The sequence below is a fragment of the Meleagris gallopavo genome, chromosome Z (genome assembly GCF_905368555.1).
Source record: "Meleagris gallopavo chromosome Z, MGAL_WU_HG_1.1, whole genome shotgun sequence".
NCBI classification, from domain to species: domain Eukaryota; kingdom Metazoa; phylum Chordata; class Aves; order Galliformes; family Phasianidae; genus Meleagris; species Meleagris gallopavo.
Genome location: NC_139435.1, coordinates 53,292,459 through 53,301,939, shown reverse-complemented (window position 1 = coordinate 53,301,939; position 9,481 = coordinate 53,292,459). Strand labels below are relative to the sequence as shown.

General features: G+C 37.5%; 1 long non-coding RNA gene across 1 annotated transcript in view; it reads right to left on the bottom strand.

Moving 5' to 3' along the window:
- Nucleotides 1-1,342: 1,342 nt before the first annotated feature.
- LOC146542286 (uncharacterized) overlaps nucleotides 1,343-9,481 on the bottom strand; it is a 29,801-nt gene continuing 21,662 nt past the window's right edge. The window contains exon 3 of the long non-coding RNA XR_014880562.1: nucleotides 1,343-2,840. This is a non-coding gene — a long non-coding RNA (uncharacterized LOC146542286). The remainder of the gene's footprint in view (nucleotides 2,841-9,481) is intronic.

Genomic DNA, 9,481 nt, shown 5'->3' with positions numbered 1-9,481 from the left:
ATTTTAAAAAACTCTCTCTGATTTTCAGTTTGTTTTCTGAGGGCAAGGAGGGTGTGCTATGGAAAAGTAGCACTTGAATACTTTTAAAAATGTGGATGTACACAGTAAGATCTCATCAATAAGTTAGGTTGCTCATTTTCAAGAGATGAAGATATGATTAGTCATATGGTTATGGAAATAATTTTTTAAAAATAATAACAAAATGAAATAAATGACTACATCCATATCCTTTTAGTAATTCTACACTTAATCTGACTAAGCAGAGCTGATTTTGCATGTGAGAGAAGATGTGCCTTTGACAGAGAGTCTGAGAAAGTGACAGTTTAACTGGCAATTCCCCTGTTGCTACAGAGATCAAAGGCACACCAAAGCTGCTAAACCTGGAATATGAAGTGTGCTAGCAAAGTGTGAAGAGAAGCAACAGATACTTCCGGAAAACAGCTACTTCATAGTACTGCTGCCAGAACTTAATTTGTTCACTTGTTTTTGCCTGTCTCTTACTCAGTGATATTTTTGTAGCAGCTCTTACAGCCTTTTCCATACTTGCTCCTAGGTATGAGCCTTGGCAACAGTGGTCCACTAAAGGATGTCAAGCACACCCCATCTTTGTTATGTGATCTCTAGTTCTCCCATGCTGTGGTGCAGTCATTTTGCTTTGTCCTCAAAAGACAGTGCTGATGCAGGGTCCTTACTTCTTTGGTGCTGTGATAAAAAGTTAGACAAAGTCCCCTAAAAGTTATTAGTAATGATCCACATGTTCTACTGATGAAAATGGTGCAGTGGCATATACTCACACAGATCTGAGAATGTTGCCTTTAATTGAGCCCTCTGAAACTATCTCTGCAGTAGGGGAAATATTTGCTCTTGGCTGGCAAGGCAAGACTGTAGAAAGAGGAAGTGAGTCTGTTCTCCTTATTTAAATGTTTCTCCTTTCTTGAAATCATCAGCTGGTTAGATTTGCACTTCATTATTCACTGGGCTTTGGTGAGCTGCCTATATGCAGAGCAGCAAGCCAGACTGGGTTTTCAGAATCATAGCTTTACGTTGGCAATTCAGACTCATGGAAATGTTTTCACTGACCTAACTAAGGACAGGCTCAAACCTTTCAATACTTTGAAGTGTACTTTATTCTAGAAATCACATGTGGGCAGTGTATTCTGCACCTGAGGTGGGCTCCATAAGGCTATTGCTCTTTGCCTGAGACTCCCCCCTTCCACCACTAAATTGGAGCGGAGAGAATTCAGGCTTTGCTACAAAATGAATGATAGAGGAGAAAACAGATCTGATGGGAAGTACAGAGTGTACTTCTTTGTATGAATAACTCAAATTTTTATTGTGCATTTTCAAAGAGAAACCAACCTTGCTTCACAATGAATCAATGAAGATTTGGTAATATGAGCAAATGAGCTTTGAATTGTGCTATTGAGTCTACCTAACTACAGTATCAGGAACTGTATTGTCTGCATCTTTTAAAAAGCACGATTTGTTCCTAAGCCACGAATATTCTAACTTCAGCCATTTTGTGGAAATCAATGAGCATCATGCAGACAGAACTCAGGGTATCATTTCAGCCATAAATTATATGTCTGATGAATCCTATCCCAAAGTCATGGTAGACAACAGAAGACCACAGAAGTACACTAACTTGATTGTTTTTTTTTCCTTTCCATATGCTGCTTCCAGTGATGGTGATCCAGAGTGAAACATCAGCTGTAAACCTCTTGGCTTTGGGAAATAGGCAACATTCCTAGTGATTCCTAGTTGAGAAAATGTTTTCAAGCCAACTGTGTACAGGATACAGTTTACCATATAATTTATCTTTTAAGCATTCTGTCGATTTTTCCATTGAGACAACGCCTTACGTTTTCCAAAGCTATTCTTTTAGACTATGAGCTCTGCTCTTTTCCCAGTTGTGGACTATAACACTTCCTGCAGCCATAAGGAGGTGATTAATCAGTTTAACCTGACAGCTCTTAAGATGAGTCAACAAACTGGTAACCTCACAAAAATTCCAGCAGATTCCCAATAATCTTGTGCTATAATCTTAGTAGTGTGGGATTTAATACTCCAGTTCTTGAACGTTCATTGGGAGTTTAACTTGAACATAAAGACTGGATGAAGTGTCCCCATGCAAGTCAATTAGAATTCTAAATTTGAACAAGATCAAGATTCTGTTTAAGTAACACTTTTTCATAGATTTAGGTGAGGGGGAAGAAAGAACACATTGTTTTACTGCTGAAGAAAAGTAAAGGAACCTAAACTGAACTGTATGATTTTGTTTTGTTTTGGGTTGGGCTGTGTTATTTTTGTTTGTTTTTCCCTCACTGAATTCCTTCATAAAACTTCCTCTTATCATCACTTTCCTTCCAGTTTGACTACATTTTAGTGGATTCACTACTGCCTTACTCTGGAAGTCATATAAACCCTTCTGTATTGCCATCACTTATGAAAGCACATTCCTCTGTGTGACCAGTTGTCCTATCTGTGCTTGTTCATCACATGGTAAAGACCTACCAGATGGCAGTGTGTCCAGTCACAAAGTGTCCAAACCATCTATGTGCTTATCCTGCCACAAGGCGTACCCTTCTCACACGAGTGGAACCCTCCATTTTGATGATGTTATGTTGATAATTAAGATAAGTATGAAACATATCTTATGAAGCCTGTGAGACCTGTGTGGTTGATGAGACAGTTGGCTTGACACCAGTCACTGCTGCAGTGGTTCTGTGATTCTACAATTTTCCTTTCTTCTTTTCTTTTCCACCCATGCTCTTCTCCTGCATTTCTCTGTAACTGTAGCAGCTGAAAAAGGTGTAGGTAGAGCTTTGAGTATTGAGAACCTGAAGTAGAAAATACAATCATCCATATTAGCTTTGTGGAAAGGTAATATACTACCACTTATTTAGGCAAATGATGTCTCCAAGAGAAAATAGCAGAGGTCTATCTGAAAGACTTCGTGTCTATGAATGCAGCACCTTTGAGGTGGAAGTGTTACACAGATCTCCCCCAAAGCAGAATACTTGGTCATGGACAGCGGAGGCCAGAGATACATTTTAGGCATGCTGTGCTCATGTCTACTTAGCCTGAAGATCTGCAAGAAACAGTGAGCATAAATAATTGCACAAGGCAGGTGAAAGCACTTAAAATTAGAAGAAGCAAGCTAAAATTGAATTTGCATCAGAATTTTTCTCCCAAATCTATTTTTGCTTGTCATACTAGAAATAAAAGAAATGGATACTTTCAAGTCTTGTCTTTTCATGACAAGTCCTGTAGATCATGCGTGCCATCTTCTCTTCAAGAAGATTGTGGAGGCCACTGAAATACAGAGGGAGGCATATCCATAAGGAAGCTTGATGGTAGATCACTGACATAAGAGGTGATACTGGTTAAAGTACATCTTACACATGTGCAGATGAGGTAGAAACCAAGGCTAGTTTCTTCCTTATTACGTTTTGGATCCTACCCACATTTTTCTTATTTTTGTTTAAAACCTGTTGAATTGTTTCTATAACCAGTTGCTTCTTCTTTTGACATCCCTTTTCGATACACAAAACAAATGTTGCCTACTCTTAGTGAAAAGGGTTACTGTAGTAACTTGTGTGTGTGTGTGTGTTGTTACTGTTAGTAAATGTGGTTTACATGGCTTACGAAAAAAATCCTGATTTTTATTGTAAAAGTTTCAAACTCTTAATTTTCTGCTTCTATTGACACACACAAAAAAAAAAATCTCAAAATTTCAGTTTACAAAAACGGGAATTTGCCTGTGTAATAGAATTGCACTGATGTTTTCAATATCTGTTGGAGTTTTTCAGTCATTTTCAGTGATAAAATATATAGAGAAAAAAAATGTTTCATTTCTTATTTGTTTATAAAGCCATCATTCTAAAGCTTTCTGAAATGAAAACAGCTTTAAGCCCTTTTGTAGAAAATACTTTTCATTTTTAACAAACCCCAGTGACATTAATAGACAGAACAGCATACGAAGATAAGTAAGTTATGGAACTAGGGTGAAGTTAACTCGTATTGGGACACATTCATTTTATTTTTTTTTCATACAACTTTAGTACTTTACTTGCATGCTTGCAGAGTCTTAAAATACACCCTCCTACTGCAGCTGAAGACAGTTAGGGATAGATTACAACTCTTGGAGAGTGTCCATCACTGGAAGGTCTTAAAAAAAGGGATTTAATGAACCTCTGACAGGAATGGTTTTGGTTTTCCTGACCCAGTTTTAGGGTAGTGGGATAGGATAGAATAGATAATAGCTTAGTACCCTGACAGCTCTGTTTTCAGAAAGGACGGGCTTACTGATCATTTGTGAAAAAGTCAGTAGGCTCCAATAATTCAGGAGCTACAGAACTCCTAAAGCTCAGTGGACACTGCAAGACAGAAACAGCATTCTGGTCAAGCATTCTGGAAAACTAACCCACCTTGACATCAGGGCTGCTCTGATAGGTGTAGTTATCAGTGTCCTAGCTGTTTACCTTGAAGAGCTTACTGTTTCCTGGATTACTTGGAAGCATAAAGCTTCTCTGCAAGAAGTTATTCTGCACAAAGAGGAGATACGAAGTGTAATGGCTTAATACAGAAATAAGCCAGCAGATGAGACCTCAGTGAAGCCATGTTGTCTTTTATCTTCTGCACTGACAGGGCTGCAGTGCACCAGGTGGTACTGCCTTCCTTTGTCCTCTGTGCAAAGCTTAGTAACCTCAGCGCACATAAACTTCTTGAACAGGAAAAATGGAACTGGCTGACATCTGAATAACAGCTTTCCAGTTTTCATTTCTGTGGCCAGAAGCTTTGCTCTTCTGGGGACATATCTTACCAACAGAAGGATTTGTCCTTGCAGTAAGGTTGTAGTACTTCATCTCATTTTCTGTTTTCTTCATAATACATTTGTTAGTGCTGAGCACATGGTTAGTTAATGTTTCAACAGTGCAGCACTTTACTGGAGAGATAAAATATGGCAATTTGAGAGTTCTTAGACCTCAGAAAGAAGTGATTTAGACAAATATTCTCATAGGAAAATATTGAGAACTTTGACACAATCTTGAAATTAATCACCCAAAATTCATTCAAATCAAACCTCAGCCAAATACAGACAGCACTTCACTCCTCCAACTAACAAGCTGCTTTTTCTAAATGTAAATATTGAAACAGAAGCAATAGGTCAGTTTTCCTACAACACACTGAAACCAGATATTTGTCTCAATCAATACAATTGAATCCTCTTAGCCCTTAAAAAAAAATGTTTAGGCATTTTATCATTATCTGGTGTTGATGTGCTGATATATATATAAATGCCCCAATTCTTACTAAATCTTAAACTCAATATGAAGACCCACTTGCAGACCTGAAGTAAAGAAACTGCTAAGCACAGATTTCTTCACTTGACACTGTCATAGGAAGAAAATTACTGTCCAGTCTACTTATAAAATAGAGGCTTCGGAAGTCCAGATGTACACATATATGACTAACTAGTACTACTTCAGAAGCTCATCTTATTAGGTAGCTCTGTCCCATACAGAATGAGGTGCTTTAGTATAGCTAACACCATTAAGTTCGATATCAGGATTTTTTTTTAATTATTTTATTTTTTTTTTGTGAAATGTAGTCAGCTTTTGTGTAGAGAGCTCAACTGACATATCAAGTACTTTATTCTGACAAAACTTAATATTAAAAACATTGGCTAGTGCAGAAGACTGCTGTTTACACTGGAAGTCACTGAAAAAGAATTTTAAATTGGGAATGAATGAACTTAATGTTTTAAAAATATAACAAATTCTAATACAGATAATCAATTTCTGTGTTCAGAAGTATTTCTTTCTAAGGAAATGTGTTGGAATGGTATAAACACTTCAGGAGGTACAATTTTTGTTTATTCATGGCCTGAGCTATAATTTAAAAAGACTCAAAGACCAACATGATTAGTAGTCACCATGTCTAATGTGTTCAGCTCTACAGTTCTGAGCCAAGAATGAGTGGTATGTGCATACCAGAGCAAATGGGGGAAAAACTCTGCGAGGACTCATTGAAATTCAAAAGTCAGTTTTAATTCAACATTGTTCATGGAATGTTCCCATTCATTTCCTACAATCATATTTTGGGCATTTGTACAAGAAATCAACAACTGCACAATTCTGACCAGGGATTTCATTACAAGTTAATTTAAAATATCTGATAGCGTGATATTCCTTCCTTCAGTCCAAGTTTGCTTGGTTATATGATCATGATATCCAATTCCCTCTTAAGATTCCTTTTTAGATCTCTCTATGGTCCACTCCCTCCACAGATACTTTTTGCTTTTGACCAAATGATCAAATTAGAAAGATGGATCGATGAATTCCTGATTTCCTGCAATACCCAGTGAGGGATAATTCAGCCTTTGGGCTGGGGCACTGTAGCTATAAGCCATGGATACACTATCTCAGAATAATTGATAAGGTGATCATCTTGGTGAAGAACATAAAATTGGGCAATAGCAACTCATTCTTAGTATTTAGTACCTTGTGGATTGCAGATTTGGTGCACTCTTTCATATTTCCATCTAAGATTCAAAAATTCTCAAAATTTTAATCTCTTTTTATTTTCTGGAAGATAGTGAGTCTTTCATTTAGAAGAGAACATATGTGTCTTTACATTTGAAGAAATCAGAAGTCAAACCAATAAATTTGATTCTTCTTTTTTTCTTTACACTGTTTTGATTCAGGAATGATGATCTTGATGTCAATGCGTCTACATACAAACAGGAAATTCAGACTGATTGCATTCATGTACAGTGATCACAAGGTATGAAGTTCAGATTTTTGTATGTTTTAAAGGTTTTTTTGAACTAATACTTCAGCAAAGCCAGAATTTTGCCTTTTGCACTGGTGAAAAGACATGTCTGGAACTGCAGTGGTAGAAGAAAGTGCTGAACTCAGATGTGTTTCTAGAAGTTGTAAGTTGTAGAAGTGTTTCTCTAGTTAGAAATACCCATATAGATCTTATATATCTGCCAGGGACAAAAAAAAGGGTTGAAAGGAGTTTGGTAGGTGATGATATATTTGAAAAATATTCTCTTTAGGAGTGAAAAAAGATATTATTTCATAAGGAGCTATGAGGAAATTAATTTTTCAAGGTGTTCGTTTAAACTTTGAAAGTTTTTGACATGTGAAGGGCTTAGCAGCTCCATAAAATAGCATAATCTTTTGGTTATGCTGTTACCATCCATGTCGGTCTATTTATATATCTGCCTAGGGTTAAGATCAAGGGCATTTTTCAAAAACTTCTTTTAATTCCTGGATTGCAATTCAAGTGAAAATCAAAGATACATAAGAACATTTTGTGACTTGAAGAGTTTTCCCTTTTTGATGTTAAAAATGCTGTTGGAGGTCTCTCTTCCTTATCTTATGGTCAGTGCTACCCAGCATGATCTGGATTACTCAATTCTGCCTAAAGATTCTTTGGTAAAGATAATACTTTCTACCTTTTTTTTTATTACTTCTGATATTTCAGATGCCCTGTTTAATACATTTCTCATAGGTTCTTCTGATAAATCTTGAACGAGAGAGAAATATAATTTTTCTTAAATATTATTTTAAATGTGGGGTAATGATACTCACTGAATAGATATTGATAGAAACAAGAAGTTGTGTTTGCTGAGAAGAATGGTACCACTGACAGAGCAAACAGTGAAGAGTCGTCTGTTATCAAATGAGACATTTATCTAGTATAGTCTTTCAGGGCGTTCTTCAAGAACTGGTCATTTATAATCCTGTGGCGTATGCTAACAGTGAGGACTGAGGTTTCTGAGACTGTATGTTTGTGAGGGCAGGGTCTTTGTGCTTGTATAGGAAATATGCATGTGAATGTAAGTGCACAATCCCCTTGTGCTCTGTGCATAATGGTCAACATCTGTCTGCTGAAATGTCACCAGCTGACTGCATTTTTACAAGTATATTAAGGCAAACTGTACAGCACTATTCTCTGTTAGAGCAGTTATTTGCACATCTTCAGGTTAGATATTAAATGCAACACTGAGTCACTGTGGCAATCTTTCCACTGAAAAAATCTGAGGGAGATCTCAAATGATGATTGCAAAAGCTCTCAGTGAGAACAGTAGACTATTCTTCTCATCTCTCATTCCAGATTCTTCTGAGTTAGGAAACTAACTTCACAGTACTTTTCATATGGTACACACATGCAAAGCATTCCAGACTCTGCAGAGGTTTGCTGTGATAATAGAGAAACAGTGGCAAATACAACAGCAGCTTGAGTGGAAGATCCAAACCATAGCTTTATACTAATCCATGACAATGGGCAAGGTTTTCAGGAGACTAGGCTAGAAAGCCAAGAGCTGTGCTGCACTTTTAGGATGCAGATTGCTTAATGCAACCTGATTCAATGCTCAAAAGCATGTACAAGACAAACCATGCCTCACATATCTCCCAGCCAGAACTTCAGTGCATATATCTGCTTGTTTGAGAATTATCTGGCATTTATGCAATAAGTGGCAATCAGCCAGGTTATTTTGACAGTCTTTTAGCCAAATTTTGGTGTCAGTTCAGTCCTGGCAACATATTACCTTCATATTACTGCATTGGTACAAAGGACTGAAAGACTTTTGCATGCATTTGTGTAGCATTTCTAATGGTGATTTTTTTTAAAACCTCAAAAAAGTTGTAGCCAGCTGTAACTACCTACTATGTTTCACAAAACAGGCGTCAGTCAAGGTACAAACTGATGGTATAATTTTCTTAGCCTTGCTGATACAGGATTGAGAAATAAAGATGAGGGAACAAACAGCTCTACCAGGCAGAAATCTTCCTCTGGCCTTCATCTATCTCTCTATCTATCTGTCTGTCTGTCTGTCTATCTACCTACCCATCTGTCTACCTATCTATCTATTTATCTACTATCTTTTAAAAAATATTATTTCAATTTTTTTGCCTTAATTAGCAATTGAAGCAGAAATGAAACTGTTAAGCTGTACTTGACAGAAATGAATAATCCATACTCTGTACAAGGATGCTCTAGGAAAATCACAGAATCACAGAACAGCCTGGGTTGGAAAGGACCTCAAAGACCTATTGTTACAGCCCCCTGCTGTGGGCAGGGCTGCCCCTCCACCAACTCAGCTGCCCAGGGCCCCATCGAATCTGGCCTTGAACACCTCCAGGGATGCTTCTCTGGGCAGCTGTGCCAGGGCATCAACAGTCTCTGAGCAGTGGCCAGCAAGATGTCTCCTAAGTGCTCTATGTAGCACTGCACTATGCTGATAAACACTGTAATTGATAACTTATTATAGCAAAATAAAACGTGGTGGTAATGGAAAGCATAAACTCCATGTGCTCATTCTCCAAAAAGTCTTGGGGACAGAAGGAATCTTCTGCAAATCATGGCTCAGCATTTCTGATTCTGCCCAGCAGAAGTGCACGTGCAGATCTCCAGTTCGTGTTTGTCTTCACTGGTAGCATTTGTTGTATCCTGTGCTGAAGGC